This window comes from Myotis yumanensis, unplaced genomic scaffold, assembly GCF_028538775.1.
Source record: "Myotis yumanensis isolate MYYU_CA2020_CCGP unplaced genomic scaffold, mMyoYum1.0.hap1 SCAF_4, whole genome shotgun sequence".
In the NCBI taxonomy this organism is placed as follows: Eukaryota; Metazoa; Chordata; class Mammalia; order Chiroptera; family Vespertilionidae; genus Myotis; species Myotis yumanensis.
Genome location: NW_027223755.1, coordinates 33,059,660 through 33,078,168, shown reverse-complemented (window position 1 = coordinate 33,078,168; position 18,509 = coordinate 33,059,660). Strand labels below are relative to the sequence as shown.

Genomic DNA, 18,509 nt, shown 5'->3' with positions numbered 1-18,509 from the left:
TTCCCCTGGCTGCTGGCACCGGCTTCCCTCTGGCACCTGGGACCCAGGCTTTCCTCCAGCCACAGGGAGGCACCCGGGACCGGGCTTCCCTTGCAGCCCTGGCTTCATCCGGAAGGTCATCCAGAAGGATGTCTGGTCTAATTAGCATATTACACTTTTATTATAATAGATACTAGAGGCCCAATGCACGGATTCGTGCACCAGTGGGGTCCCTCGGCCTGGCCTGCACCCTCTCACAATTTGGGACCCCTCAGGGGACGTTGGACTACTGGTTTTGGATCAATCCTCATAGGCCAGGCCGAGGGACCCCACTGGTATACAAGTCCATGCACCGGGCCTCTAGTATGCATATAAGATCTTTGGTTAATCTCTTCCCGCCCTTCCCCCTCCCCGCTTCCCTCCGAGATTCATCAGTCTGTTTCATGTTTCCATGCCTGTGCGTTGAGCATCTGCCCCCTGGTGGTCAGTGAGCATCATAGCTACCGGCTGATGGGCCAGTCAGCCAGTCGCTTAGGCTTTTATATGTATAGATACCACATTATACTTATCCATTCATTCATTTGTAGACAGTTAGATTGTTTCCCTATCTTGGCTATTGGGAATAATGCCACAGTGAACATGGGAGTCCAGATATCTCTTGAAAATACCAATTTCATTTCTTTTGGATATACACCCAGAAGTGGGATTGCTGAATCAAATAGTAGTTTAATTTTTAATTTTTTGAGAAATCTCCATAGTGCTTCCTATAATGCTATACCAATTTACATCCCCATCAATAGTATATAAGAGTCCTTTTCCACAGCCTTGCCACCACTTATCTTTTGTCTTTTTACAATAACCTCCCCTACTGGTGTGAAGTGGCATCTCATGTGGTTTTGATTTGCATTTCCTTGACCCCTAGAGATGCTGAGACATTTTTCAAAAGAGGACACAAACATGGCCAACAGGTTTATGAAAAATGGAAATATTTTCAAGGGTTTTGATAAATGTTGCTAAAAAATCATCCATCAACTTTAAACTAATTTATGTCCTCTACCAGCCATTTCTGAGATAATAGTAGATTTCATAACTTTTTCAATCTTTGGCAATCTAATTAACATTTCTTTGATTACCAGCAAGCTAGAAAAATTTGCCATATATCTTCTGATCATTTTATTTCTTCTTTCATTATTTCAGATTTCATATCCTTTGCTTATTTTATTTATAAACTATTTGTCTTTTTATTAATTTTTAAGTGTTTTTAAAGTGTGTTAATTTCTTTATGAAACATTTGTTGAAAATCTTTTTCTTTGTCCTTCAATTGCAACTAAGTAACTATAGAAATTAATTAATTATACAATTAATAAATACAGAAAACATCCTTAATACTATCTAATGTGTTTTCAAATTTTCTCAATGGTCCCTAAATATCTTTTGTTTTTGTTTTTGTTTTGTTTTGTTTTGTTTTAAAACCAGGAATCAATCAAGGCTCACACAAGGTTGTTAAGTCTTTTTCCTTTTTTTTTGTCCATCTACAGAAGTCCCTTGTCTTTTTTCCCCCTATGAAATTGACTTTTAAGAGACCTGATCAGTTGTCCAATAAAATGTTTCACATTTCTAAACTGATCTGTTTTTATGTGGCATTATTTTATTTGAGTAAAGAAATTTAAAAATTTGCAGTCAAATGTATCAAATACTTTAAATTTTGGTCACTAGTTTTGGTGTCATTTTTAGAAAGGCCTTTCCCAACTCAATTATATAAACATGTATCTCTTATTTTTCAGTACTTTCATCACCTCAGGTTTTACACTTAAATCTGTAAGTCATCTTATTTTGGTAAAATATGTGAGCATATTTTTCAGTAGATTTCCCATGACATTTAAATTATTAGGTGATGATGTTAACCACCTTCATGTGTAATATTAACATGAATAAATCATACAGAAAATGTTATTTGAGTGTCATATATTTACTTTCTTTGTCAGGTTTTAGATATTGCATCAAATAGAAACCACATCAAAGAGAGGGGAAGCTTATGCGTCAAATTATAGAATAGCCAGTATTCAATTTCATGTCAATAGTTTATTCTATTTTATTATTTTCTCCCAAAAGACTCATGAGCATTCTTCAAAACAGTGGAGTCTATAATTCTGATCATAGTTAATGATGATTTTAAGTATAGTTCATTAAAATGAAAATGAGAAGAGGAAACAGCCATCATTTTTAAACTCACTACTTACACAGAACGTAAATTGGAATAGATGTACCAAGGAAGGATTTCATCATAATATAAGCCACTCAATTCTTACTAAGACATTGATGGTAATATTTCCTACATCTTCATAATTAGGAGTGAGATCCTTTCTGACAGGATTTTCCTGATCATTATGTTATAATTTAGCTAACTTTAAAGGGGAATTAAGTTACCTCTTTCTTATGAAACATCTGAATTCTGTTTACATGTTCTTAATATTAGATTTGGCCAACTTAACGGCAGTAGCCAAAAATGGAAAATGCTTAAGGTAGAAAGCTTTGAAATGTTTATAAATACCAACCGAGAAGCTGTGGCCTGTATAATCTCAAATAGCCTGACTTTCAAAGCATCTGCTCACCAGAAAGCTAAAATAAAAAAGACAGACAATACCAAGCTTAGGTGAGAAGAATTTCTATGTCTTGATACTGGGAGTGTAATTGGTACTACCCCTTTTTAAAAAATCTGTGTTTATACAGGGGTGGGCAAAAGTAAATAAGTAATAATATAAGAATAAACTTGTGTTTTGTGTACTCACAACTGTAAACCTACTTTTGCCCCAGTAGTTTTTACTTACTCATACTGAATATTCACCTGTTCTATGAGCCAGCATTTTACTCCAAGAGAATTGAAAATCTCTGTCCACCAAAAGATCATATACAAGAATATTTATATCAGCTTTATGCATAATAGTCTTAAGTCAGAAGAAACAACTCAAAGTAGTTCAATAGGAAAACAGATAAATTGCAGTATATTTTTAAAATTGCTACATTCATCACATGGATGAATCTCAGATATACTGGCAGAACTAATCTATGGTGATAGAAATTAGAACAGTGCTTATTTATCTCTTGAGGTGAGGTTGAGTGGGGAGAGGCATGAGGGGAGCTTTTGGGATACAGGAAGTGTTCTACATCTTGATCTAGGTGGTTTTTTCTAGTACACAGGCGTGCACACATGTAGGATTAAATGAACTGTATGCTTAAGACCAGTGCACGAACCCACTGTGTTCTATGTGTGCTCTGCTTTATATGGGAAAAACATTCTATCCTTGATGGTTTTAGCTATATGATAGCTAGAATAAATATATTCAAATTTCTCCCATCTTAAAAAATACCTTACTCCTGTGTCCCCTCCCATACCTGCCTCTGTTCTGTTTATAAAGTTATTTCAAAAATGTCTGCATTCACTTGCTTTATGACTTATCTTCCAATCTTGCTTCAACCACTGTCCCGCCATGAATAGTCCTTCCCAAGGTCACTCATATTCCTGCTATTCAGTCTAAAGGACAATTTGCAATTATTGTGTGACCTCTCTGTAGCATTTGACACTCTTGACTTGTCTTTCCTCTTTGAAAGTGTCTCTTTTTTGTTTCTGCGATGCTCTGTCTTCCTTGGTTTTACTCCTGCCTCTCAGGGTGCTGCTTCTTGGTCTCCTGGGCCGGCTCCATTATCTCTCTTACTGTTGGTTTCCTCAGGGTTCTGCCTGGCACTCTTCATCTCACATTACTCACTCTCCCACCCACCTTATCCATTCCCGTTACTTCCATTAACACTTGTAACATTTACTTCCAGCCCAGACCACTTTACTGAAGTCCAGATCCACTTATATAAAAGCCTATTATTCATTTCCATTTTGATTTCCCACAGGTACCCCAAATCAATATTATTATTCTGCCCCCAAATCTTCTCCCTTTGTATTCCCCATCTCAATGAATGGCACCCCCATTCACTCAGATGACCAAGCCAGAATGTTATGGGTTAGCCTTAATGTATTCCCTTCTTTCTTTCTTCGGTTGCAATTAGCCCTTTTGATTCTAACTTTTGAATTATGCTTAATTCCTTCTGCTTCTTTCCATTCTCATTACACTAACTAAATTCAGGTTAACATCACTGCCCAAATCAATTACCCGAACAGCCTCCTAAGTTGTGACCCCTTCCAACACATTCTTCACAGTAAAGCCAGAGTCAATTTTATAAAATGCAAATTTGATCATGTTATTGCTTTGTTTAAAACTCTTCAATGGCTCCCATTGTCCTCAGGATACAATCCAACTGCTTGATGTGGCCAAGAACATGGCTCTTGATTACCCCTCCAGCCTAATCTCTCTCTTCTGCTTATCGATTGCCACACGACAGCCTGATATTAAAACCAGTTTCGGTTCTAAAATGTGCCACAATTTTTGGCAGCCCAGGCAGGGCCTTTGCATATCTCTTCCTCTGGCTGTCACACTTTTCTCAACAACTTTGTCCTCTTCAACTCCTATACATCCTTAAAGTCCCACCTTAGATATCAATATCACTTTCTTTGTAAAATTCTCCCTAAAATCCCTAATTGGCATGAAGTACTATCCTGGTGAGATACCAGTGCACTCTCTACTTAACCCTGGAATGCCATGTCTCATACTGAACTATCATGACCTGCTTGCTTCTCTCTCTACCCCACTGCACTATCAGCTTGATGAAGGCAGGGCCTGTGCCTTACTCACTTTTGCCCAGTGCCTAGTACAGTGCCTGACATATTGACTCAGTTTCTAAAGTACTAAATATTAAACATCATTAGTGTATTCATATGTATAATTGTACTATTAACAGAAAGTAATGAATCAGGGATGTCTAAATCATCATCATCATATTTTTTGGCATTCCTGGCAAGGGAGCCCTATTAAAGAGTTATTATTTTTTAATACTCAAAATTTACCTATTGTACAAAGATAGCAGGGACTTTATTGTGCCACAGAAATAGAACTCAGGACTTCAGTTAGTGATTAAAGACCATGTCTTAAAGGCCTCTGCCCTCTCACTTTCTTTTTGTCTTCCAGGGAGAATTAGTGGATACCCTGTGCAGCTGCCCCACACACCTTCCTCATGTGTCTGAGCACAGATCCCCCTGGAACAACTATTTTGCCTGCTCCGCTAATGTACCTCCTGCAGATCTGTCATTTTTTTTCATGACCCTGCTGCCCTAGCCACAGGCGGTTGGTTAGAGAGAACACCAGACCTAAGCTGTATCATCATAGCACCCACCTGTTACCCGCAACTGATTACTCTAGAGATGGGAGCAAGTCTGTTCCTTCTCTGGGATTTTTTTTTCCACTTTTTTTTCTAGGTAGAGGGAGCTGGTTTTGAGTGCCACGGGGATGAACTGTCACAGAAATGACAGATAAATGCTCCTCCAGGTGTTAAAGTTCTGGATTTAGTTATTCCTGAAAGCCACCCCAAACCCGGTTATTCCCACATCTGGTTTCAGAACTCTATCAGAGTTCTCTTTTCAGCTTAAGCTATTCTGTGTTGGTTTCTATCACTTGCAGCTAAAAGAACCTTGACTACTTTAGAGTGAAATGCTCTAGATCTGTTTCTGCCTTGGCCAACATTACCCTAAGAAGGTTCCCAAACACCCAATAATCTGGCTAATAATCAGTACACTAACTATAGATAGCATGGTTATGCTCTACCAGCAGAAGTCTTTCCCAGCATCACCCTTGTGTGTGTGTCCACAGATGGACTCCACCATTTTACTTGTTCAGAGGGCAACTCTTTGTGAAATATTTCTTGACATCACCCTATTTATGGCTCTAAAAGGCTGACTATTTTCTATGCATTTTTTGGATATATGTTGACTCTCTTCAGAAGTCCAGTATTTTGATGCTAATATTCTCATGAAAAGTGGATGGGACAGAGAATCATTTGCTTAATTTAGAATTCTAAAGGTGTTTTGAGTATTTCTTCACACTTAAGTAGTCTTCCCATATTTACTGGCACTATTAAGTTATATATTTTCCTGCATATGTCATGTGTACTCTGAGCATCTCCATTGAACTATTATGAAATAGCAATGTTGTATCATTTATAAAATAGGGATATGCCTCCTGATTTAGATCAAAAGACCAAAACCATGACATTAATGAAGCTACTTACACATGAAGGAAAATACCTGGAATGAGGTAGAGGAGTTCTCCCGCAACATCAAAATCACAGAGTTTTATGAGGCCAAAGGGTCTGATGCATGTGCAAGAGACAAGCATCATGGGCTTAATAACTTTGTATTCATTCATTCCTGTGATGAAAATGTGGTACCATAAAATGATGAATTTTAGACACAGAGCTGAGGTTATTCAATTCATGGTGCTGGAGGAGACATGTAAAAGGATACAAAAGAAATTGCTTGCATCTGTTTCCTTTTATTGGAAAATCAAGCAATGCCCTCATGGGAAGCAAAGAGTTAACAGCCTGAAACACCCTCTCTCCTACTCAGGGAAAGCAAGTGACCTTAACCAGAGCTCTTTATAAACACGCTAATGGTATTTATTAGTGGAAAGATACCAGAGAGTCCTTATCTAAAATAACACTTTTTGGCAGCATAGACCTGGTCTGTCTAGACTGTGTATTGTAAATAAATCTGCAGTTTATGGATTTATGAGGTATGGCTGGCTAGAGATTGAGAAGTACTCGTAAGCATTTTCTGTCTAACTAAAGGAGCATAAAACTGGAAACCCCAAAACCAAAATGACTTTATTTATTTATTTTTTGAGAACAACATGTTCACATAAATTGTTCAGAACTCAGCTGTTAATGTGAAATCAAAACATATCCTAACACAGGAGAAAGGGACAAGTTGGGGAAGCTGTGTGTGGTGGACTCGGGCGCCTCTGAAAGAAGTGCCTCATCTTGGGTTCTTGCCAGTATCCTTGGATCCTTAGTAAAGTTTTGTGTTGGATAAGATGTATGATACTCATGCATCTACTTTGACCTTTCAACTCTTTGGTTAGCACACCATGTATATATAAGGAATAAGAAGCTGACAAAGGTGGCATTTCAGAATAGAGAGCGAGGCTAGATTATTTACAAAAATAGTACTGTGAAAATTGGTAAATATTTAGAAATAAATGAAATCCGTCCTTAGATTGTATACTACAAAAATAAAAAGAAGAGAAAAGCTTAAAAAACTAGAGTAAAATAGAAAAATGTCTGAAAATAATTCTGATTTTGAATTAGGGAATCTCTTTCTAACTAAATAAATAATCAAGAGATGAACTGGTAGAGAAAGGATTGATAGACAAAAAAAAAAAAAAAGGAAAAATGTATTTGCATCCCATTTGACAAAGGTAGATTTAGTATATTAGGAGTTTTTAAATGATTGAAAAAAATAATTATACCAAAGGTGATGAACTACAATATTAATCAAGAAAACTCACATGAAAAAAATTTTTTTTTTGTCCACCACATTGGCCCTTTCTTTTTGTTAATCCTCACCTGAGGATATTTTCCCATTGATTTTAGAGAGAGTAGAAGGGAGGGAGGGGAGAGAAAGGGGGAAAAGGGAGAGAGAGGGAGGGAGAGAGAGGGAAACATGGATGTGAGAGAGACACATTGATTAATTGCCTCTCCCACACATCCCGACCAGACCAGGAATCGAACCCTGACCCTTTGGTCCGCAGGCCGACACTCTAACCACTTAGCACACTGGCTAGGGCTACATTGGCCACTTTTAAGAATAACGTTAATGCCCTTTGATGATGACCAGAATCCCGGAACACAGTTGCTCTCATATACACTGCTGGTGGCAAGTAAATGTGGCAGCCATGGAAGAGAGAATGTGCTATGAGGTCTGCAGTGAGCTCAATGCTTCTATCAGTGGTGGGCAAACTTTTTGACTCCAGGGCCACAATAGGTTCTTAAACTGGACCGGAGGGCCAGAACAAAAGCAGGGATGGAGTGTTTGTGTGAACTAATATAAATTCAAAGTAAACATCTACACTAATAAAAGAGAAACATGGTAATTGGCGTACGACCGCTACCCTTCCCATTGGCTAATCAGCATATCCTTATGCAAATTAACTGTCAGCCAAGATGGCAGCCGGCAGCCATGCACTGAAGCGAACAGGGAGGCTTGCTTCCTCCAGGAACTGCAGACTCCAATGTTCCCTGCCTCACTTGCCGGACTCTCAACTGCAACTCTAAGCAACTATTACTATGTTGCAAATAAGAAGCTAAACAAAACCAGCTTTCAGTCAGCCCCGGACCGAAACATTGTATCCATATTTTCAGCAGCGAGGCCTCAGAGCTAAAGCTGGCCCAGAATTTAAAAAAAATAAAGAAAACAAGGAGCGGTTGGGAGCTTTTAGTCAACTGCCAGCGGGAAAACAGCCCTCAGCCCCTCACCCAGACTGGCCAGGCACCCCAGTGGGGACCCCCACCCTGATCAGGACACCCTTCAGGGCAAACCAGCCGGCCCCCACCCGTGCACCAGGCCTCTATCCTATATAGTAAAAGGGTAATATGCCTCCCGGCACCGGGATCAGCGGAGCAGCGAGGCTCCCGGCACCGGGATCAGCGTGACAGGGGGCAGCGCCCAAACCCCCTGATCAGCCCTGCTCTGTGCCTGATAGCGGGGAAGCTCCCCAATCCCCTGATTGCCCTGCGGCTCTGTGTGTGACAGGGTGCAGCGCACCAACCCCCTGATCGACCCTGCTCTGTGTGTGACAGGGTAGAACCATAACCTCTTCATCGGCCCTGCCCTGAGTGTGACAGTGGCGGTGCCCCAACCCCCTGATCGGCCCTGCTCTGTGGGTAATGGAGGGTGGCGCCCCAACCCCCCTCCACGGGCCTTGCTCTGTGTGTGACGGGGTAGAGCCATAACCTCCCCATTGGCCCTGCCCTGAGTGTGACAGGGTGCAGCACCCCAACCCCCTGATCCGCCCTGCTCTGTGTGTGACAGGGGGCGGTGCCCCAGCTCCCCTATCAGCCCTACTCTGTGAGTGACAGGGGGGAGCTCCTCAACCCCCTGATGGGCCCTGCTCTGTGAGTGACAGGGGGCAGCGTCCCAACCCCCCTGATGGACCCTGCTCTGTTAGTGACTGGGGGCAGCGCCCCAACCCCCTGATCGGCCCTGCTCTTTGCGTGACAAGGGGTGGCGCCGCAACCTCCCCATTGACCCTGCTTTGAGTGTGACAGGGGGCGGTGCCCCAACCCCCCCAATCAGTCTACCCTGAGCGTGACTGAGGGTGGCATTGCAACCTCCCGATCCGCCCTGCTCTGTACATGACGGGGCGGTGCCCCAACTCCCCAATCGGCCCTGCTCTGAGCCTGACCAGGGGCTGCACCTAGGGATTGGGCCTGCCCTCTGCCACCCAGGAGCAGGCCTAAGCCAGTAGGTCGTTATCTCCTGAGGGGTCCCAGACTGCGAGAGGGCACAGGCCGGGCTGGGGGACCCCCCCACCCCCGCCGAGTGCACAAATTTTTGTGCACCGGGCCTCTAGTCATTACATAAAAGGGTACGGTCTTTTTTTTTTTTTAGTTTTATTCATTTCAAACGGGCCGGATCCAGCCCGCAGGCCGTAGTTTGCCCAAGGCTGGCTGCTTCACCTTTGGGATCCACCCAAGCATTCATGGCAGTGCCCCATTCTCCAGAGCTCCCTCCAATACTGAGCATGGTGGATTTGTTAGAACTGGGCCACCCCTGCCCAACGGAGGACGCCTCTACCAGATCAGCTTTGCTCATGGGCTCCATGAGGCTTTTTCAGGGCTGCACTGCAGTCTGGGTGCTTATACAACTCCCCTTAGTTCTTCACAAATGTTCCCCCCCAATAAATATCGTGCATTTCTAATTTTATCTTAATGTCTATTTCCTCAAACTGAAGGAAATCAATTAGTATAATCTCTCGGGGAGTCAATAGACAGGGTGGGCAGAAGTAGGTCTACAGTTATTCACATGGAAAAATGCATGCAGGTTATCTAATCTAATAATAGACAAACAGGGTAATTGCCTGTACCTTTGCTACGCCTCCCATTGGCTAATCAGCAAGATATGCAAATTAACCGCCAAAAAGATGGCGGTTAATTTGCATATGTAGGTGCTAAGTGGAGCAGCGAAGGCGCTGAAGGAGGCTCCTGCTGGAGCGAAGGCCTGGGTGCTAGGTGCCAGAGGAAAACCGGTGTCGGCAGCCAGGAGAAGGGAAGGCCTATTGCATGAATCTTTTCATGCAACAGGCCTCTAGTCATTATAATAATACAAGAAAGAATGACTTTTCTGCCCACCCCTGTAGTAATATTCTTTGACCCACATTTCATTTCTAGAAATTGATACTGAGGAAAGAAACATATATTTATAAAATTTTATGTAGGATTATTTGACAGTGTTATTTATAATAAATATAAAATATATTAAATTATCTAAACTAAATATACAAATGTGAAAATAAACTAATGATAAAGGATTTGAAGCATTATTATATCCAATAAAATAGAATAGTATACTTAGTCTCAATTTTAAAAATATGGAAAGTTAATTATACTTTTAAATGAAAAAAATTATGTGATACATATAATCTATTTATATATTTTAATATATATACACACACACAAAAAAGAACAAAACATATAGTCAAGGATATAATTTTAATTTTCTCCTTTGTGCTTTGTATAATAATTTCTAAATTTTCTATAGTAAACACATTTTCTATGGCAAAAATACATGCTATTTAACATATACCTATAGACATATTTATAAAATAAGTAAGAAAAATATTAAAATATGATCACTGGTTATTTTTGGGGTGAAGATATTATGAGTAATATTATTCTTTACTCTCCTGAATTTTTTAAAATTTTTAAAAGTAATCTTCAATACAATTAGATTTTACTATTTTTGAAAATGCAAATCAATTTATAATGGTGCTTGAGCAATTAGACATTTGTATTAAAAAATATGAACTCATTCTATTTATCATACTTTGTATAAAAATTAGCTCAAAATGGGTCAGAGATCCAAATGTAAAACATAAAGGTAAAACTTTTAAAATAAAATAGGAGATAATCCTTGTTGTCTTAGGTTAGACAAAGAGGTCTTAAATTAGACACCAGAAACATGATTTATAAAAGATAATTGAACATTAGAGCTCATCAAAAATTTTTAAAATTTGTTCTGTGAAAGACACTTAAAAATTGAAAAATTCAGACTGGGAAGAATATTTTCAAATCACATGTCTGACAAAGGACTCATATTAGGCATATATAAAGAACTCTCAAAATTCAACTATAAGAAAACAAACAACCTCCAGGCCCACATGACTCAATGGTTGAGCATCGACCTATGAACCAGGAAGTCACTCACTGTTTGATTCCAGACAGGGTACTTGCCCAGGTTGCAGGCTCAATCCCCAGTGTAGGGTTTGCAGGAGGCAGCCAATCAATGATTCTCTCTCATCATTGATGTTTCTACTCTCTCTTCCTCTCCCTTCCTCTCTGAAATCAATAAAAATATATTTTTTAAAAAAAGAAAACAAACAATCCAATAAAAGATAAGCAAAAGACTTAAATAGACACTTCACCAAAGAAGATATATGGATGGCAAATAAGCACATTAAAACGTGCTAAACATTAGGCAAATTCAAATTAAAAACACAAGGAGACACCTCTATTCTTTTAGAATGACTAAACAAATAAAAGCTAACAATATTAAGTGCTGGCAAGGATGCAGAGATATTTTAATTGTATTCATTGCTGATTGGAATGCAAAATGGTACATCAGTTTGGCCATTTCCTATGAAGTTAAATACATAATTGCCATAGGATCCAGAAATTCCATACCTAGGTATTGCCCCAAATAAACAAAAATTTACACAAAAACCCATATGTGAATGCTTGCAGCAGTTTTATTCATAATCACCCAAACCGGAAATAACACAAATGCCCTTCATTTGGTAGGTGGATAAACAAACTGTACAATGGAATATTGTGCAATGGATTGCTTCTGAACAATAACAAGGAGTGGACATTCAACGACCTGGACGAATCTCAAGTAGAATCTTGGATGAGTAAAAGAAGTGAAAGAAGCCAGATGCTCTGTGCTACAGCGAAGCTACATGCTCTTTGGCATTTTGACAAAGGTAACATTAGAGGGATAAAGAACAGATCTGCCTTTTCCAAGAGCTGGGGATGGCGATGAGGGATTGACTACAAAGGGACAGCATGAGAGAATGTTTTGAGGGGATAAAATTCTTCTGTATCTTGATGTTGGTAGTGCTTATACAACTCTATGCATTTACCAAACCCCATAGAAATGTACAACAAAAAATTGAGTTTTAGTATATGTGAGTTAAATAAAATTTTAAAAGGTAAAAAAAATAAAGTAGGAGGACTAAAAGGGAAAATTGGGGAAATGTTCATTTTTGAAGCTGAAAAATTAAGTTTTATAGGTGCATTCAAAATTTTGATATAATATTAATTGAAATTGGTTATATATATGGTTTAGGTTGTATGGATAAAGTAATGCATATTGATTAGGTTTACCAACTTTTAATTAAAATTCATGAATCCACAAGAAAACATGTTAAAGCAGAGGAGGAAAGGAGTTTTATATTTAACTAGAGGCCCAATGCATGAAAATTTGTGCAAGAGAAGGCCTTCCTTCCCCCGGCTGCCGGCATCAGCTTCCCTCCGGCAGGCACCCGGGACCCAGGCTGGCTTCAATCTGGCCCCGGCTTCATCAGGAAGGACATTCGGAATGATGTCTGGTCTAATTAGCATATTACCCTTTTATTATTATAGATTGGCTGAGATGGGTATGTCTAAGGCTATGATTTCTCTCCTCTTCCTATGGCCACAGGCTTTGGTTTTCAAACTTGGCCCTGCTCCAAGATCATGAGCTACTTTTTTGGCTATTGCTTACTGTCTAATTAGGATGTTACCTCCTGAAGAAACTTCTGGGCTCCGGTTCTAAAAGGGCAGCTATCCAGGGCAAGACTATTTTGACTTTGCGAGTTACAAATGATCCTCCTCTGTAAAACAGACTTAGATAGGTACCTCTATAGTAACTTACTTCAGTAGTGACTGTACCCCAAAGGGCTTGTCCATATGGATACCCAGACATTTAAGTCTCTGAGTATTTTTTACTGTTACCCATTTTGATCCCCAAGATTCTTTTCCAAAAGACTAGATTTTTGCTTTTTAAAACAGTAACTGACAGTAACTGGCCAAACACATCCACTTGCTTCTTGAGGCCACACTTCAAAGCTGCTAGCAAAACTGTTTAATCTCCAAAAAGGAGAATCCTACGTGCTATGTAGGGAAGGTGAGAATCTAGTTCACCCAAAAAGCCATATGAATTTATTTGAGTTTTAAGCGGAGATAGGAATGTGAGGAAGCCTTATTAAGCTCTTTAATATCAAATCTCTCTATGTTAGGTAGCCTTTCCTGTCACTTAATGACCAATCTTTATTTACAGCTTTGAAGCTAACCATATATGTTGCTTTTTTGTTATGATGGTTAGCTGGAGAGGCAGGCCTGGTAAGAAGCATCTTTTGAGAAGTTATTGCATAGGCTGAGCACAGAACCAGTTCCACCCCAAGCACTGATGCAGGTTTCTGAAGGCCATTTTCCTACCAGGGGATTCTCTGAATATATGACGTTCACCTGGGATCAGGCATCTAATGCATCCACTTGTGCCCTGACAAGAGAACGGGAAGAAACTACATGCCTCCGGGCACAGCAAAACTTCTTGTACTCAAGTCAATAGCCACAGTCTCCACTTCCTCACCTCTCATTGTCTCCTTGACTTTCTAGTCTGAACTCCTGACCCCACTGCTTGTGTCAGAGTCACCAAAACCCTGTCTCCCACAAAATCCATGGATTCCCCTGTCGTCCTCTCATAGATCAGCAGCACTTGGCACAACTATCACACCCTCCACCTTGAGACACCTTCTCTTGACTCCCACAGCCCTATAACCCTAGGTCCCTGGCCTCTCCTCCCTCTCCTTTATTGCTCTCTTTTTCTTGCAAAACTTTCAGAGTACCTTAGTGCTCAGTCCTTCACTGTATTCTGTTTTCTATCTACATCATCTCCCTAGGTGAACTCACCCAGGCCCAGAGTTTAAATACCACCTCCATACCCATGACTTCCAAATTTAAATTTACTGCCCTGACCTTTCCTCTGAGCTCCAGACTTGCCCTAATGGACATTAGCTTCTAATGCAGTGGTTCTCAACCTTGGCTGCACATTAGAATCACCTGGGAATCTTTTTAAAATCCTGATTTCTGGGCCTCTGGATTTAAAATCAGGATTTTAAAAAGATTCCCAGGTGATTCTAATGTGCAGCCAAGGTTGAGAACCACTGTTCTAATGGGTGTTAATGGATGCCTAAAGGAATTTCAAAGTTATGATGTGCCAACCAAGCTTTGGATTTTTGCTCTCTCATCCTTCACAGTGGGCCTCCCCCAGACCTTCCTGTTCCGTCATGTGGCACTGCCATCCAGTCAGTTGCTCAGGCCAAAAGCGAAGGATTCCTGTTGGATTCTTCCCTTCCCCTCATTCTCTCACCCCACCCCCTCCAACCCTCCATCCATCTGGAGGTCCTTCTGGCCTTACCTCTAAAACAATACCTCTAAAATAAGCCACTATCACCCCAGCAACTGAGCTCCCTCTTTCCCTCACACATTTTACAATCACAAACCTCATCCTCCAATTGCTTTTTAACTGCATTTTTTTTAAAATCAAATCTACTCTTCCCTGTGACCTAACCAGGCCAGGTGATTCGAAAGTTAAGAACCTCTTAACCCCATCCTTGACCTTGTCTTGTCCTGCTCCCCCACCCTCTCACCAGACTACGGTCTGGCAGGTTTTGGAACTCGCCAGCTCTGTTCCTGCCTCAGGGCCTTGGCACTTGCTCCCCTTCTGCCTGAAATGCTCTGCCCCAGATCTTCACATGACCAGCTCCTTTAACCATTCTGGTTAGAACTCAAATATCTCACATTTCACCCCTCAGAAAAGATGTCTTTGGACACCTAATCTAAAGACTGCCTTAGACAGCTGCCCTTTCCCTGCCCCTGGCTGGGACACACTTGCTGTCACATTATCCTCTCATACATTATTGTCTTTGTACACATACCACTTTTGTAATTATCTTGTTTATGTTATCATATATGTTTTCTAAAAATATAAATTCCATGAGGGCATGTCACATCTGCTTTGGTTTCTGGGGTACCCCGTATCTGGTACATGGCTGGTGCTCCATAAATCTTTGTTGAAAGAGTAACTGTAGCTCAGAAATAGCCATGAGGAAAAAAGACTGAAGTGACCTCCAACCTTTACTGATAATACAGTGTTACTTCAATGTGTCTAAGTACAAAGAAGCATAAAGCTTTGAATGTGTGTGAAATTGTTCTTAAATCCAGGTCTCTTCTAGGTAATCAAGTTCATAGGGAAGAAAACATATCAGGTGTTGATCTTTATGTTTAATTTCCAATCCTGCCATTTTCCAGGGCAGTGGTTCTTTTATTTTTTAGGAAGGGTGAGGGGGAGAGAGAGAGAGAGAGAGAGAGAGAGAGAGAAACATCTATGATGAGAGAGAATCATTGATTGGCTGCCTCCTGCATGCCCCGCACTGGGGATTGAGCCTGCAACCTGGGCATGTGCCCTGACTGGGAATTGAACCGCAATCTCCTGGTTCATAGGTCGACACTCAACCACTGAGCCATACTAGCAGGGCAAAGGCAGTGGTTCTTAATTTTGGAATCACCTGGGGAGCGTGGGTCCACTCCAGGGGTGCTGATGTAATTGATGTGGGCTCTGGCCTGAGCATCACAAGCTGTAAATGCTTCCCAGGTATTTCTAATATGCAGCCACAGTTGAGAACACCTGTTCTAGGGGATATTTGTGGACCTCATGAAATATGCTTTCCAAAGTCCATGAAATCTGGACAATAGAGCCATTGCTTTAGAACGTAGTATTAGAGGTTTCCATAGCTTCTCATTCATTAGTACAACCGGTGGTAGAATGGCCTATTTATCCTGGCTGAGTTTCAGTATCATCATCCACATCAGCCTCTCTAAAGCAACAAAAGGTTGATGAGGTTTCAGAGCAATGAGAAGAGAATTGAATGTAGGTGTGTGGAGGGTGGGGGGTGGGGAGACGTTCCACTCAAGAGAACAGAAACCAAGGGACTACATGTGGGCCCAATCGAGAAGGTGGTATGGTTATCACGTGGACCATATACCACTATGGAAGAGTTCTCTGGGCAGCCAGCCAGGGGTTGGCTGGTCAACAGGGAAGATGACCTGGTAACAGAGGTTTAAGTTAGCAGTGCTCTGGGAAGTGAAGGCACAAGGGAGGCAGACCAGATTTCAATCAGTCTGTGTAGGCAATGAAGCTCTGAGGAAAGATCCAGAGTCACAAGAGGCAAGAGCAGTGCTGAAGGGAGCAGTCTGGTAACATTGGTGATTCAGGCTGCAGCACGGGCTGACTCAACAGCAGACAAGGCCCCCTGCTCCCCAGACTTGCCAGAGCAGAATGGCCTAGCAAGGGGGTGGGGGACATGGAGAGCTCCAGGCTCCCCAGAGAAGATCTGATGGGGACTAAAGGTAAGAGGAGGCCCCCAGGGATGAGGAACTTGGAGAAACTTTCATTCTTCACAGAGGTATTTGAGCGACTGATGCTTTCATTTTCTCTGTGAAGTGAGAGACTACTAGATCATTAGATGTATTGTTTTTAAATGGAAATGGCCTTCTAAATGCCTAGAAAAGCAGACATTGATGCTCCATCATTTAACTTCCAGAAACAAAGGGTTAATATTTTGACACTTGAAGAGGTATTTACACAATTTCTCCTAAGAGTAAAGGCTCTTTACAAAGCCCATCTTTATAAAGCTTTTGCAGATGAAGCCTCATTGTTCTGGGCAGCTCCTTCTGTTTTGGTTTATGAAAACAGACACTGAGCGGATACAAGCCCAGTACAACTTCAGGAAAGAGGATATTACAACAAATTGTGGTGGTGTTTGCGTTGTCTAGAAAATGATTTAAACAATGATAACATTAAGTCATTGTTCGGCTCTTCCTATAAATGGCTCTGGCTCAGGTTTTATCACCTGAATTAGCCTGACTTTAAGTATAAATGTGCCTTTGGTGAGTTCCCTCCTCTTTATTTTTTTGAAAGACAGTAAGCATGCCAGAAATATTTATGAAACAAAATCTTTCAAGACCTGAGATTTTTCTCTAAAAATAGTATTTGCCTACCAATAAGGAGTTTTTATTTTTTAGTTGTGTGTGTATGCATGTAGCAAAGAGGACATTAAAAAATGGAGCAGGAGGTGAATTTTAAAGATGATGAAAAAAATTTAATGCTGTCTCAACATATTAGTCTCTCTGATACTCAGTGTTATTGATAAAGGGATTCTATAAACTACCAAAATCCCCTAGGTCCGTGGTCGGCAAACCGCGGCTCTCGAGCCATATGCGGCTCTTTTAAGCCTTAGGAATGCCCTAATTAAGTTAATAACAATGTACCTACCTATATAGTTTAAGTTTAAAAAATTTGGCTCTCAAAATAAATTTCAATCGTTGTACTGTTGATATTTGGCTCTGTTGACTAATGAGTTTGCCGACCACTGCCCTAGGTGATTTGAAAATTGGGTTCTCTGTAATTCTTGCATTGCAACCTACACACATTCAAAATCATACATGCAAGGACACACCCACCACAAACATGCATAAACTAGATTTGCTTCCAGGACCTATGAATATTTTATCTTTGTATTCCCAGAACCAGGTACCAAAACACCTCAGTGCTTGGTACATAGAAAAGTGTGTTATAAATGTCAGCTGAGTTAAGGGCCGAGCTAGGAGGGTATTTCCAGACTCTGGTTGAGAGCTGCTCTAACCCTACTGCACGGGGACTTCTGCATGCACTGCAGCTGGGTTAGAAAGCTACCAGAGAGAGTATGCCCCCACGGGCCGCCTAACAAACTCCCCAGCTGCAGAAGTTTACTCTCTATGTGCAAATTGTCTGATGTCGCCAATGACTTTGAGTGATTAAACAGATTTTTAAAGTTAAAAGAATCAAGATATTCTTGTTTTTACAGTAGCTTGTGATTTTCCTTAGAAACCTCCCTTATAAGATTTTCTAAAACTGCAAAAAAAAAGGAGAGGTTTTTTAAAACTAGTGCTGTTCTGTAGGGGACATTTGTCATTTCTTTGGCCAGCCCATGTTCAACCCTTCTCTCTGTTGGGACAGTCCCCACATTGGTGGCACTGAGGAGTCACAATGTCCTGCTTTCCACTCTGGAAGGTGAAGGAAGAGAGCCTCCCTCCCCTGCCTGCAGACAGGATGCTTAGGGACCAACTGGGCATTCCTACCAGCGCTTGAAGCTGCAGGGTGTGATCTAAGAGGAAGGGATGGCTAGGACTGGTTTGGGCAGCAGCGGTCATCAGCATTGGCTAGAGCAAGGTCTAAGCTAGCCTGTTTCTGCTATGCAGTCTATATGGTCGTCTTGGTTCATGTCAGTTTTCTA

At 41.0% G+C, this 18,509-nt stretch overlaps 1 protein-coding gene and 1 long non-coding RNA gene across 5 annotated transcripts in view; one reads left to right on the top strand and one right to left on the bottom strand.

Moving 5' to 3' along the window:
* Positions 1-18,509, bottom strand: part of RGS7BP (regulator of G protein signaling 7 binding protein) — a 121,507-nt gene that overhangs the window by 82,579 nt on the left and 20,419 nt on the right. The gene's annotated exons all lie outside the window — the stretch shown is intronic.
* The window catches only part of LOC139008618 (uncharacterized), an 87,221-nt gene continuing 80,674 nt past the window's right edge, over positions 11,963-18,509 (top strand). The window contains exon 1 of the long non-coding RNA XR_011471168.1: positions 11,963-12,116. This is a non-coding gene — a long non-coding RNA (uncharacterized lncRNA). The remainder of the gene's footprint in view (positions 12,117-18,509) is intronic.